Genomic DNA, 13,605 nt, shown 5'->3' with positions numbered 1-13,605 from the left:
TTAAAACCACAGGATTCTTGAGTTAGGAGGAGCTTTAGTCTCCTAATTCGATAACTTAATTTTGTAGTTCAGCATTCTGAGCCTCAGAGAAGTTAAGTAATTACCCTAAACCAACATGCTAGCTCACAGCAGAGTAAACAAATCCCACACCACCATGCCACTCTCACCAAGCAGCAAATGAATGATCTTTCATTTTAATACAAAATACAATAAAATGCTAAGCCACCAGAAATATCCGTGAATATAGTATTTGTATAAACAAAATTTTCTCATTAACTCTGTTTTAGCCACAGAGGCTTTTTTATTTCAACCTGGGGGACTGAAATTCTTTCTCAGACATAACTAGCCATCTTAATAAGCAATGTTTCAAACTGAGGGAACAACGCTGCCTTAATATTGTTCATATAAAGAATAACAGAGTTCACTTTAAGTTTTGCTTTTGAATAGTACTCACCAAATAAGAACAGCGCTAATTATGATTCCCACAGGTATATCTTATAATTACAGTGTAAACAGGTTTTAAGTCATAAACCCACTCAATGACTGCATATCAAATAATGAAAATGTTTATTTTTGTTGTCTTCACTGTTTCTATCCATTTTATACTGGTCTATTCTTAAAATTGTAAGAAACTTCAGGCAGGCTCCTCCCTGCCCTTGAAGACATCAGAAGGTCCTATATATTCCTTAATTCCTATCAGTTCTCTAGCCCAGTGACAATGCAGAGAGAATTTTCTGAATAGTGACTCTCTCCCAACCCTGCAGTTAGGCTTGTACTGAGCTGAAACACTCCTTGACATTCTCAAATTATCTTACTGCCTCAAGTAAGACACAGGTAATTTCAAAGTGCCCAAGCAGTGTGGCAACAGAGTGGGGATATTCACCCAGACATGACATTAGGTGTCTGTTCTCATGACAAAGACCCTTGCTGGGACAATCTTGTAATCTGAATATCTGTAGGAGTAAAAAATACAAACAAATTAGTCTTGAAAATACTAGAGGACTTTACTTCTAGTCTCTCCCTTTCAAAAACATTTTATTGTGAAATATTGTGAACACATAGAAAAGTACTCATTATCCTGTTTAAATTATTAAGAGTGTTGTCATACATATTTCAGATTTTTCCATTATATTTTTTGAAGAAAATCTGAAATTGATGTTAATTCTTTCATCCACGTTTCTATATTCTTACTACATAGATATGTATCAATATATGGGCTTGTTCTGTCTTTTAAAAATTTATAAATATGGTTTCATATACTTGCAACTTTCTTTTTGTACTTTTTTACATTGTGTTTTCTAGATATACTTATGTTGTTATACATAGCTCCGGCTCATGCATGCTCACAGCTGTGTAGAATCCCAGTGTATAAACATACCCCAATTTACTGATCCATTTCCCTTTTGATGGATATTTATTTCCAATCTTTTGCTATTACAAAGTGGGGCTGTCTTATAGCCTTGAGTTTCTCCAGGGAGTGGACTTAAGAGTGGACTCAGCTCATTCACTGCTAAATGCCCAGCACTCCCTTCTTCACTCAAGGGATTCTTGCCACCCCTTGAACACGGCAGAATCTCTATTTCCTTTGTGAAGCTGCCTCTGGGCACTTGGTCCTGTAGGCCTCTCCCTACTTAGGCTGTCAGCCTCTACAATACCCCAAATCGCCTTCATTCTCTGTCCAGGTCTTCTTGGGTAACTGTTTTCATTCTGTCCCGGCACTGCTGAAGGAGTGTACGCTTCCTGAGGTCAAGAGATTCTCTCTTCCTCCCCCTTTCCCTTCTTCACTTCTCCCTCCTTCCCTTATTCCGGCCTTCCCTTCCTCCCTCTTTTTTTAAAATTTATTAATTAATTAAAAAAATAAGAAACAAAATAAAACATACATAATCAGTAATTCACAATATCATCACCTAGTTGCGTATTCATCATTTCTTAGAACATTTGCATTAATTCAGAAAAAGAAACAAAAAGATAATAGAAAAAGAAATGAAACGAACACAGGAAAGAAAAAAAATTATACCTATGATACCTTATCCCTTGCCTTCATTGATCACTAGCATTTCAAACTAAATTTATTTTAACATTTCTTCCCCCTATTATTCATTTTTATTCCATATGTTCTACTCGTCTGTTGACAAGTTAAATAAAAGGAGCATCAGACACAAGGTTTTCACAATCACACAGTCACATTGTTACAGCTGTATCATTATTCAATCATCCTCAAGAAACATGGCTACTGGAACACAGCTCTACATTTTCAGGCAGTTCCCTCCAGCCTCTCCATTACATCTTGAATAACAAGATGATATCTACTTGATGCATAAGAATAACCTCCAGGATAACCTCTGAATTCTGTTTGGAATCTCTCAGCCATTGACACTTTGCCTCATTTCCCTCTTCCCTCTTTTGTTCGAGAAGGTTTTCTCAATCCCTTGATGCTAAGTCTCAGCTCATTCTAGGGTTTTTCTCAATCCCTGATGCTGAGTCTCTGCTCATTCCAAGATCTCTGTCCCACATTGCCAGGAAGGTCCACACCCCTGGGAGTCATGTCCCACGTAGAGAGGGGTAGGGTGGTGAGACTGCTCGTTGTGTTGGTTGGAGAGAGGCGCCACATCTGAGCAACAAAAGAGGCTCTCTTGGGGGTGACTCTTAGGCCTAATTTTAAGTAGGCTTGACTTACCCTTTGTGCGGTTAAGTTTCATATGAACAAACCCCAAGACTGGGGGCTCTGCCTATAGCTTTGGTTGTCCATACTGTTTGTGAGAATATCAAGAATTCAACTTGGGGAAGTTGAATTTTTTCCCGTTCTCACCACTCCCCGAAGCCTTGCTCCCTCTTTGGCCCCATTTCTCTTTGTCAAACTTTCCCCACCCTCCGTTTTTCCCTTCTTTCTTCCCGTTCTCCTTCTCTCCCTCCCTTCTTTCCACCAACAGCAGCTGAGTATAGTGTGGGACAACATCAGTTTAAAATGAGCAGAAAGAGGCCAGAGAGGTATGCAGAGGATGGATATTAGAGGTCCATGGCTTTAAACGGGGCCAGGCTGGGCTCTGCCTTGCCCTCAGCAGCAGTAGCTGCACAGGTCCCAGGCACTGCGAAATCACAATAAATTGTGTGGCACATACATCCACGTGGATAAGAATTACAAACAAAACAAATTCAGATTAGAAAATGCCTAGAAGTGAGCTTCCAGATTTTCCTTGAGATCACAGTCCTGCTAGAACTGAGCAGTGTGTCTGGTGTGGTTTTGGTCTATTTGTTTTATGGAGAGGAGGGCCTTGGTTGGGAGTTGGGGGCATGTGTGATCTGAGAGTTATATGAGGATCCTAACAACAAAAAAGGGCATATGAACTGATCTCCACCATCAGAGATGCCCAGATTTCTCATCTTGGAACACAATTAATTTACTCTGCTCATTTTATCACCATTTTCTTGAACTAGTACGGAAAAGAAAATTCACTTTGAGAAACTGCTACTTTTTTCAGTTTTTCTGCCTCATTTCTTTGAAAAGAAAAGAATCCCTATATATTGTCCCTAAAAAAGACCATTTTTGGCTTCTATCCTGAACATACAAAATAATTACCTAATGTTGAGCGTAAACACCACTGCCAAGGAACTGCAGGTTTGCCAAGAGCAGCCTCTTTGTTTTTAGGATGGTTTGTCACTACAATTGATTAAATTTACTGAGTAGCACTTATTTCTACCTGCTGTTAAAATTATCTACATCAGGCAACACTGAGTAACAAATATAATTCATGGGCTCACTTCCTTTTTGCCTCGCAAACCTTCATCCGGTTGTTTCTCACAGTAGCAAAATGAGAAAAGTATACATAAGGTGTTAATGAGAACAGGAAAACTTATATTTCTCTTAGCATCTATGCTTCTCTGTGTCCACTCACTGCTGGTAGTAGCCCATCTGTGGATTTGCTTTGGATTATTCTGCTTCCATCCATCTCACCCGGCAGACTGTGGAATGGCAAGGATCTTTCTTTTTCCTTTCATTTCTCTGTCTAAAGCTCAAACTGTAAGAGGTGATTTTTCAGCATGCCTACTATTTAGAAAAAAATCTCCTGGAAGTTGAATTTTGCTAACTGTAGTTAGTTAATATAATTGCAGTTAGTGAAATAATGAACATTTGAGCTCTTATGGGGAACACTGTGCTAATTACAGAGAAAATAAAAATGGTTCTTGTTCTCTCCTTGACTACAAAAGTGGAAGGAGCTGGGAAGGACAGCTAAGACCAAGCTAAGGTAAACGAAATCTAGTGAACTTACACAAAGCTAAAGGAACGCTATGTCTCCAAGACATAATATTTAAGTTAACAATAACCTCCCGGTTTTGAAGACCTAAAACGTGCTAGGCCAAGTGTTTCTTGAGATGCTTGCCTAGGTGTGTGCTCCATGGAGGAAGAACAGGTCTTTCTTACTTACCGTTATGCTCTTAGCATTTAGCTCTGCTCTGGCACACAGAGGTGGGCACTGAATATATGTGCAGGATGGGAGGGAGAAAAGAGGCTGCATGGTCCCATTCTTTTCTATCCTCAAAGATATCCCGATACATACTTATGGTTTTCAAACTCAGTTTTATGATAGGGACATTCTTTTTAACACTTGATCTTAGCCAAAAGGCTGACAAGTAAAAGGGGGGGAGGGGGGCATTTCTTTTGCTCTCTCATTTCTACTCACAAAGCAACAGGTTCAGTGGCACAAATATTGTCCCTAACACCACATGTCTAGCACATGTCAGCGTCAGGGTTCAATTCTGAGTCATTCCACTGCCAAAGACGGTGCTCCTAATAGAGAGGTGCTGCCCCCTGCAAAGAGTGACTGGCTGGTGTTGTACACGGGCTCTCAGGGGAGCCACATGCCACCCTGAATGGAAGCTGCACTCAGCAAACCTCTGAGTTCCCTGGGAGGAAAGCTGGGGTGGGCACATGGGTTTGTGCTGTTCCTGGCAGGTGATGACTGACATAGGGTGAGGAAATTGTAAGTATAAGGGAGGGAAAACGTTTGTACGAAATGAAGAGAGAGTTATTCTTTCAAGAATGCCCTCACCAGTCCCAGCACCGGAGATGGGGGGGATTTCCTGCAGAATCATCAGGCCAACCATTTCAGGCTTAAGCTGAAAACACTCTGACTAATAAGAGAATTCCTTCCATTGATATTCAAGGTCAGGTACAGGGCATTGCAAATAAAGGCTATTAAAATCGGTAAGATGAGTCAGATCACTCAATAGAAAGCTAGAACTGCCCACTACTTTATCCTGCTGAATCACTTATCATTTTAAAATGGGGGAATTACATGGACATTTGCTTCTAGACAAAAGAAAAGGCATCATGGAGAGAAAAAAAAAATCATAAAATAAAAAATATGGCTAAAGTATCTGGCATTCCTCAGTCATGTGAATGATCATCCAGACTTTATAATCCCTATACATTGTCCCTAAAAAAAGACCATTTTTGGCTTCTATTCTGAACATACAAAATAAGTATAAGTCTGGTCCTCCCAACTGATTTTTGGAGAGCTAGAAAAATGGGAGCAGAATGGCCACAGTATTTCGAGAAGTTTGTCTCCAAGAGTATGTTCCATGTGGGAAAGGACACATTTTCTTATTTATTATCCTTAGGATTTAGCTGAGCTTCTGGGAAATGGAGATGCTCGGCTGATACCTCTACAGAACAGAAGGAAGGAGAGAGGCAATGCATGACATTGGTCCTGTTCTTTTTATCCTTGACGCTAATGCAATCGGTCATGTTTACAATTTTCACAGCCAATGTTACAATGCCTCTGTATGAATGATTGCTTCAAGACTAATCTCAGAAAATTTTAAATGTTCTTGAGATCAAAGACACTTGCTAATGCATATCCCTTAGAGCCAACAAGGGGCTGAGATGCTCCATTTAGCCCTGCTCAGCACACGCAAGGTAATGAATGCAGGTTATTTCCTCTGTTACGATGTGGGTTCCGTTGGGTTTCCCTGCACACTGTTTGATGTCTTTTGATTTTGTAATGGGGGTCAGTACCTCTACCTAAAGCAGATACTAGGTTTACATGACTGTACCTTTAAGACTAGAGGAGGGAGAAACTCTCAGAGAAGGGAAAAGGAGGGGAGTTACAGAGGGGATTGGCTTCCCTAACTTTCTATCCTCTGGAAGGGACTTTTCTCAGCAGGCCTAGGATATGTAATGGATGCTGGCTTTGACTTCCTAACAAGTTCTGTTCACCCTTGAAGATGACCCTAAATTTCACACACTGCTCAGATTAAATTATCTCCTACTGAGCTGACCTAGTCTCAGACCCCAGGCTCCTCTATCCTCCCAGCCCCAGTTCAACTTCATTTCACATTCCCAGTCTGACACTCAGTACCCCCACACCCATCCCATGTCTTCGACTTCCCCTGCTTTGGCTTTTCCTAACAGCTGGCTATGACTTCTTCCAATTGAACCACCGAGGAACAGAGGCCCCTTCCCACCTGTGTACATCTGAGTTGCTTCTTAATCAGACCCAGAGCCACGGAAGGACAGTTGTGATCTTGGCCTAACCCAGAAATGGCACAACAGACCAGCATGCCCCACTGGTCCCACACTCATGATCCTGTCCAAAAGGAGACCCAGAATTCCCTGCTTGAAAGGGACCACATATGCACTTACAGAAAATTCAAAATATGGTATTGTAGGTTTACCTATTTGCAAAACTCAGATTTTTTTTTTTCTAGTTCAGTTTATTTTTTTCTGCTCACCATAATAATCCCCACTGGTGATGCTAAAACAGGCCTCAAGTGCCTCTGAGTCACAGCTTACTTTATTTTATTCATCAGAACATATCAAACAAAACCTAGGTCAAGAGCTAAGCACAAGGTCACTAAGACTGGTTTAGTTGTAATGGTCACACTTTGTCATAGGAAAATAAAACAAACAATAAAGCAAGGATTTTTGTTTCTTTTTTTTTTTTCAGGATAAGATGGCAAAGTTTCAAGGACCACTTAGTTATTTGTAAAGACTCTCTCTCCCTATATTTACATTGATATATATTTTAATTCATCACTGTATTCCCCAAAATGTCTTGTGCATAGGTGTGTTTGGTATCATTTATTAAATTGAAAAGATGAGCTTGTAGTGTTGAGTAGTGAGAAAAAGCCTTGCATTTGCATTTGAATTTGTTTTCCTGCTGTATTCCCAGCATCAAGAAACATAACTAGCATACAGTAGAAGCTTTTTCTATCAACACGATCATGGACAAACTTTTAACCTGAATGAGCCTCAGCCTTCTGATAAGTAAAATGAGGATAAATATGCCTACACTGCTTAATGCTTTTATTCAATGTAGCTTCCTCCACCAGGAATGTCTTGATACTTTCAACACCTTGTTATAGTGTCATCTTTTCTTTGAAGCCTTCCTTGACAGTTTCTTGTCTCCCAGGAAGAAATAACATCTTCCTTTGCACCCTCCTAAATCCACAATCACTTCTATTACATTTGTGATAGCCCTTTGTTACATTTACCTACTTACAGGTCTATCCACCTGTTAGACAGTGATGTTCCAGATGGCAGGAACTTTGCCTTATTCATGCCTGTATCCCCAGTGTTGAGAACAGCAAAAATCTGATGTATAATTACTGAGTGAATAAATAAATGAAAAATGAAGAACTATAATCAGCTAAGTGATCTGATCCATTTGGGATCCATCCCTCACTTTTTTTGAAAAACTTTACTGAGTTATAGTTTATGCAAAATAAATTGTACCCATTTAAAGAGTACAATTTGATGAATTTGGGCCCAGTCATACACCCTGAAAACCACCAGTGTAATCATATACAGAACAATTCCATTCTCTCCCCTGCCCCCCAAGTTTGTTCTTTATACAGTGACTTTGTAAAGTTTTAATCTTGAGAGTGAAGAGATTTCTGATGAAGTAAAAAACACAATCCTTTCTACATGCCCCTTGAAATGTTTTGTCTCTGATGATGTCATTACTGCCAAATTTTAAGGAAGAAGTGATTATATATTTAAGCCAAAAAATCAATGGTAACTCATCCCTGAGCATCAAATTAACCTAACTATAGTCACCAGCAAAGAACTGGTACTGGTAATGTGTACAAATTCTCCAGCTGAAGCCTAATGTCTACTCATCAAAAGCAACAGCAAGATCCCCTGGGCATAGAGAATTTCAGAATATTTTGGAAAATGGAAGACTGCTGTTTTCTGGCCTTTTCTTCCCTCTCTTCCCAGTAGCCAAATTCCATTCTCCTCCTTCTGAAAATGCTTTCTGAATCCTTGCTACAGTTGCTCTCTGCCCCTCTCTATGCCACACTTCCCAATCACAAAATGATATCATGCAACCTCTGAAAAATGAGAGTTCTTTGATGGCAAGGACCTCATTTGGACCTCTGCTGTAAGACTCAGGCCTTACTGAGGGTACTGCAGTATCTACTTACTGAACTCCCTCAGTGGGTCAGGAGACACCACTTCTACTGAGGGACAAGTTTCAACCCCATCCCTTCACTTCAGATTGGGACCTACCATTTTCATTTCCTAAACGGCCCTTGTCCTTCATCTTACCCCTATAAGACAAAATAGCATCTCTGGGTAAGAGGGATAAATAATAAAGAACAGTTTGTGAAACGAATCACTGATTAAATGAAGTAAAAAAGAGTCAAGCAAAGGAATGACAGCCACTTTGAGGTCTTAGCATTTACTTTAATAAATATTAAGACAACGTAGAATATTGGACAGAAAGTTGCCTTTATGGAATCCCTGGGCAAGCAGAGATGGCAAAACAGGGAAGTTATCATCACCACTTAGATTAAATGGTCCAAATGCTATGTCATGGCCTAAAGGAGCCCTCTCAGTCTGGTCTAATCTGCATTTCCAGCCCCATCTGTCACCTGTCTTATATGTACCTGATACCTCAGGTTGCCTATGAAACCTGAAATATGTTGTGCATGTCTTATCTGTGTTTTTGCCCACGCTGTTTTCCTTTCTGGAATATTCTTCCCACTTTGTCTACTATGGCTTAGCACCCCTTCTTCAAGTCAAAGCTCAGAAACCATCTTCCTCCAAGCCTTCCCTGGCCCCCACACTCACAGCACAAGCCCGTGTGTGTCACATTCTCTCTCACTAACACTTGTGCCACTTGTTTGTCTTTCATGCTGGACAGCGAGCCCCTCAAGGGCTGCCAGCACATCTTAATCATCTTATAGTCACACTGCTTCGTCCAGGGCTGGACACGAAATAGTTCTCAACACTCACTTTGTCCAGGGCTGGGCACAAAATAGTTCTCAACACTCATAGAATTTAATTCTGTCCCCCAATGACACAAAAGGCAAAGGCAGTTACTGCAGCAGGAGGATCCTGGCCTTACATCCAGAGAGCCTCAAGGTTAAATTCTGCTCAGTTCCTCCTATACTCAATTTCTACTGCTGTGTTATAAATTAACACAAACTAAGAAATTTAAACTAACACCCATTTCTTTCTCATGGGTTCTATAGGTCAGAAGTCCAGGTACAGTTGAGCTGGCTTTTCAGCTTAAGGTTTTACAAGGTTGAAATGGGAAGGTGTCAGCTGGGCTGCATTTCTTTCTGGTGTTGGGATGGGGGAGGGACGTGCGGTATCCTCTTACAAGTTTGCAGAATTTTAGCAGAATTTAGTTCCTTGTGGTTAGAGGACTGAGGCCCCTTTCTTTTCTTTTTTAGATCATAGTTATAGCCATTCGTTTACATATTGTTTATGGCTTACTTCCTGCTATAACCTCAGAGTTGAATAGCTGTGTCAGAGGCCATCTCAACCAGAAAGTCTAAAATATTAACTACTTTTACAGAAAAAGCTTGCCAGATCCCACAGTAGATAATAATCCCTTAATGATTTTAAATATAGCAAATATAGTTTCCCATTTTGTCATCTGTCTCTTAACTTTGTTCATATGGTCCTTCACTGACTTGAAAAACCTGGTTTTATTATAATCAAATCCATGAATTTTTTTTACCTCATTATAATTTTTTGAAGTTAAAGAATATTTCCTCCTTGCCCCTGTGTCACAAAAATATCTTCCTATATTTTCTTCTATTGAATTCATAATTTTACCTTTCACGTTTAAGTCTTTAACCTTTTTAGAGTTCACCTTTCGATGTGATTTTAGATAGGAATCTAATATTATTTTTCTCCATATCATGAGCCCATTTTCCAGGCACTATCTACCATAAAATCCAATCAGTCTGTGCCAGTTTTCAATGCATTACCTCACAGCTTCAAACCTACCGTTTCGTGCCAACTCAGCCAAATGAAGATGATGGCTTTAAATATTTCTTCTTTGTCAGCTGGCATGACTCAAGCTTTGTCAGTAGAAGGTGTTGGAGGGACACTGGAGGAAGAGAGGTTTTTCTCTTCCTGGTTTCCTTCTCTGGTCAGGCTATTACAGTGTGCTGAGGCTCCTTTCTCTTGCTGGCTATTGGCTGGGGGCTGCTCTCAGCTCCTAGAGGCTACTGCATATGTGCCTCCTCTGTCTTCAAAGCCAGCAACAGGTAATTCCATCACAAATAATCTCTCTCCTGCTTCAAATCTCCCCATGTCTTTGACCTCAAAACACAAGTGCCACACCCACCCAGATAATTTCCCTTTCAATGAACTCAGACTCCACTGTTTAGTAACCTTCACTAAATTTGCATGATCCCTTTTGTCATTTAAGGTAACCTAGTTATGGGAGTGATATTCTGCCATATTCACAGGTTCCTTCCACTCTCAAGAGGGAGGAATTATGCAAGGGGGAGAGTCATTGGAGGTCATTTTAGAATCCTGCCTGCCATATCTCTTTAGGTTGCATTACCCCCTTTTCAATGTCAGCTTCCTCAGCTGTAAAACAAGGAGTAAAACTGTAAAATAACAAATGTGAAAGAGCCACTTACTGACTGCAGGTCTCTTCTCTTTGCCTCTTATTTCTGAGTTGTTTGCCTCAATTGTTCCAGGTTATCTAGAGAACAAATAGAAGTTGGACTGTGTAGCTAAGAAATGACACTATTAAATCTTTAGAAACAAATGCAGACTAAAAGACTAATTGATAATGTTCAGTAATCTTTTTGGAGAGTGGGATGCAATGAGATTACCTAGGATTTCTCCATGACCCAAGTGTGGAGGATTTTATAAAAACTGAAATCCAAGCTCTCCCAATGGACGGTTCCCACTACAAAGAGACCTGGGCCACTATTTGTCTTTTTAACAAAAGCAGAAGCGAAAACAAAGAAACAAACTTCTCCTTGTCCGTGCAATTTGAGTTTCAATAAAGGAGATGTTGTGGGCAGCAAAGGGGCCAGTGATAAGGATGTTGGGGGCTTTCAGGATACAGTTGGCAGATAAGGCAAATAGTTCTCATCTGCTCTCCATCCCAGCCAATCTTTGCTGCAGGTGTCCTCTGCTCTCCATCTCAGCTAATCTTTGCTGCAGGTGTCCTCTGCTCTCCATCCCAGCCAGTCTTTGCTGCAGGTGTCCTCTGCTTGTGCTCACTCCCACCCTTAGCTGCCTGGAGGCCTCTGTAGCAGTGCCTTACCTGAACAAGCTCTATTCTGTAGTTTGTCTGACACTTCACCACAAAACTTATTGCTCCTGTATTCTCTCACCTCAATGCCTGACTGGATACCTGCCTAACTAGGTACAGTAAGAGCTGAGGTGTCAGTCAATGAGTTTGGCTGATATGTTCCCTCTCCTGGGTACACTGCACTTTAAAGAGGTCTTCAGTGTTTTCCAACCCAAGTAGACTCCCTTCCCATTCAAGGCTCAAGTGGGCCCCCTCAGCTTCCCCAAGTGCAGAGTCTCAGCTCTTCTCTATGAGAGCAGATGCCTCCTACTTACCAAGCTCCCTCACTAGTCCAGGAGACAACATTCCAACTGAGGGATGAATCTCCCACCCCACCCGTCCATCTCAGATTGGATCATACCACTTGCATTTCCTAAAGGGCCCTTGTCCTTCATCTCATACCTATGCAACTGAACAGCATTTCTGGGTCAGGAGAATAAGAAATAAATAACAGTAAAATACAATTTTTAAGTATGAATTGGTATCTAAGCTATTCTGTATAAACGATTTTTACATGAAAGAAAAATTGACCACAGCCTCTAAAGACATATCCTATGGAAGTCTGTTTTATTTAGATAACAAGAGAGAATAAAACAACAGTGTTTTTCTTTTCTGGTCTTTAATAATGAATTTAGGGATGCAAAAATTCACTTAATCCTCACCAAGGATACGTATGTTCCACTCCAGCCATGTTCAAGAACCTGCACTCTCTAAGTCTGAACCAACAGGCAGGAGGGCTTTAAACATCTAGAAGCACAGAGAGGTCTATATTATTGAAGCCACTGGTTGATCCAAGAAATCAGTGGCACTGATTGGGTGGCTACAGAAGACTAAGGGTTAGCCATCAGAAACTGTAGCTTCACTGTCTACTTTGGGGACTCTCTGGGGCAGACTGGAAGCAGTAAGTGGGCAGCCCCTCAGAACTCTGAAGTCTGTGATGGAGAGGCTCCATCAGAGATGTTCTCCAACTTCTGTCTTCCCCACAGCCCAGCTTTTGGCCCACTTGGATTTTGGTTTCCCATTCCACTCTCTATTCTGCAGTCCCCAGACATTCTCGGGTCCACCTTGTGTCCCTCCCCACTGCCCTCAAAATAAAGTTTTAATTACTGGTTATGGTTAAGGTTATTTAGAACCTGTAGCCTTTCCACTTTGTCTACAGCTTTTTGTTTTGCTGCGATTCTCACCTCCACTCCCAAGCATACTCCCTTGTGCATTCTTTGGGCCCTAAATATGTAATGACTGAAAAAACAGACACATTTGTAAAGTACAGTCCTTAGGCCAAACAGACAGACTTTTGTAAAATACAGTCCTTGGGCCAAGTGTCATGCGTTTCTTTACCTACAGGATTTTGCGCTTGTACTCTCTTCCAGAAGGAAATGTCCTCCCTCCCCTCGTCATGACCCAAGCAAGTCTAGCTCTAGTGTTTTCCCTACTCCCACAGTGCCATCACAGTATTTATCAAGCTGGGGGTATAACTGCTTATTGGTGACCTGTTATTACCACTAGTTGGTGAACCTTTGAATCTCCAGTGCCTGGGAGAATGCCTAGCATTTGATTAACATTCAGAAAACTCTATGGAAGGAAGGGAGGAAAGGACGGAGGGAGGGTGAGAGGCTGGGAAGAAGGAAAGAAAGAAATAAAGCAACAAAGGAAGGAAGGAAAGGAGGGGACAGACAAATGAAGGGATAGAAGGAGAAAAAAGGAGGGAGGGAAAAAAAGGAAGGATAAATGTAGCACTTTAGATTGGTGAGGGCTTGAAGTCAAAGTGGTTGTTGTATGGAGGAGTGAGGTCATTCCTAGATCTTGGAATATCCTTGAGGAGCAAGTACAGACATCCTGGGTCAGTACTCCAGTTTGATGTAGGGGAACAGGAGGTCAAGGGCAAGCACCCCAGCCTGGTCAACAGGCTCTCCCACATGCTCACTTTGAGACCCTGGACAAGAATCTCCCCTCCAGACCTCAGCTTCCTCTCTGGAAAATACATAGTTAGCAGGATTCTCTGACTTATGCCATCTATAAGGAAAAGATTAGCAAGAGCAGTGATGCCCTT

General features: G+C 41.1%; 1 long non-coding RNA gene across 1 annotated transcript in view; it reads right to left on the bottom strand.

Moving 5' to 3' along the window:
• Positions 1–230: 230 nt before the first annotated feature.
• Positions 231–13,605, bottom strand: part of LOC143664998 (uncharacterized) — a 50,107-nt gene continuing 36,732 nt past the window's right edge. The window contains exons 2-3 of the long non-coding RNA XR_013166706.1: positions 10,891–10,955; positions 231–953 (exon numbers count right to left, since the gene is read on the bottom strand). This is a non-coding gene — a long non-coding RNA (uncharacterized LOC143664998). The remainder of the gene's footprint in view (positions 954–10,890; positions 10,956–13,605) is intronic.

This window comes from Tamandua tetradactyla, chromosome 20 (genome assembly GCF_023851605.1).
Source record: "Tamandua tetradactyla isolate mTamTet1 chromosome 20, mTamTet1.pri, whole genome shotgun sequence".
NCBI classification, from domain to species: Eukaryota; Metazoa; Chordata; class Mammalia; order Pilosa; family Myrmecophagidae; genus Tamandua; species Tamandua tetradactyla.
Note: the sequence above shows the minus strand (reverse complement) of the source record. Positions and strands in the feature narration are given on the sequence as shown.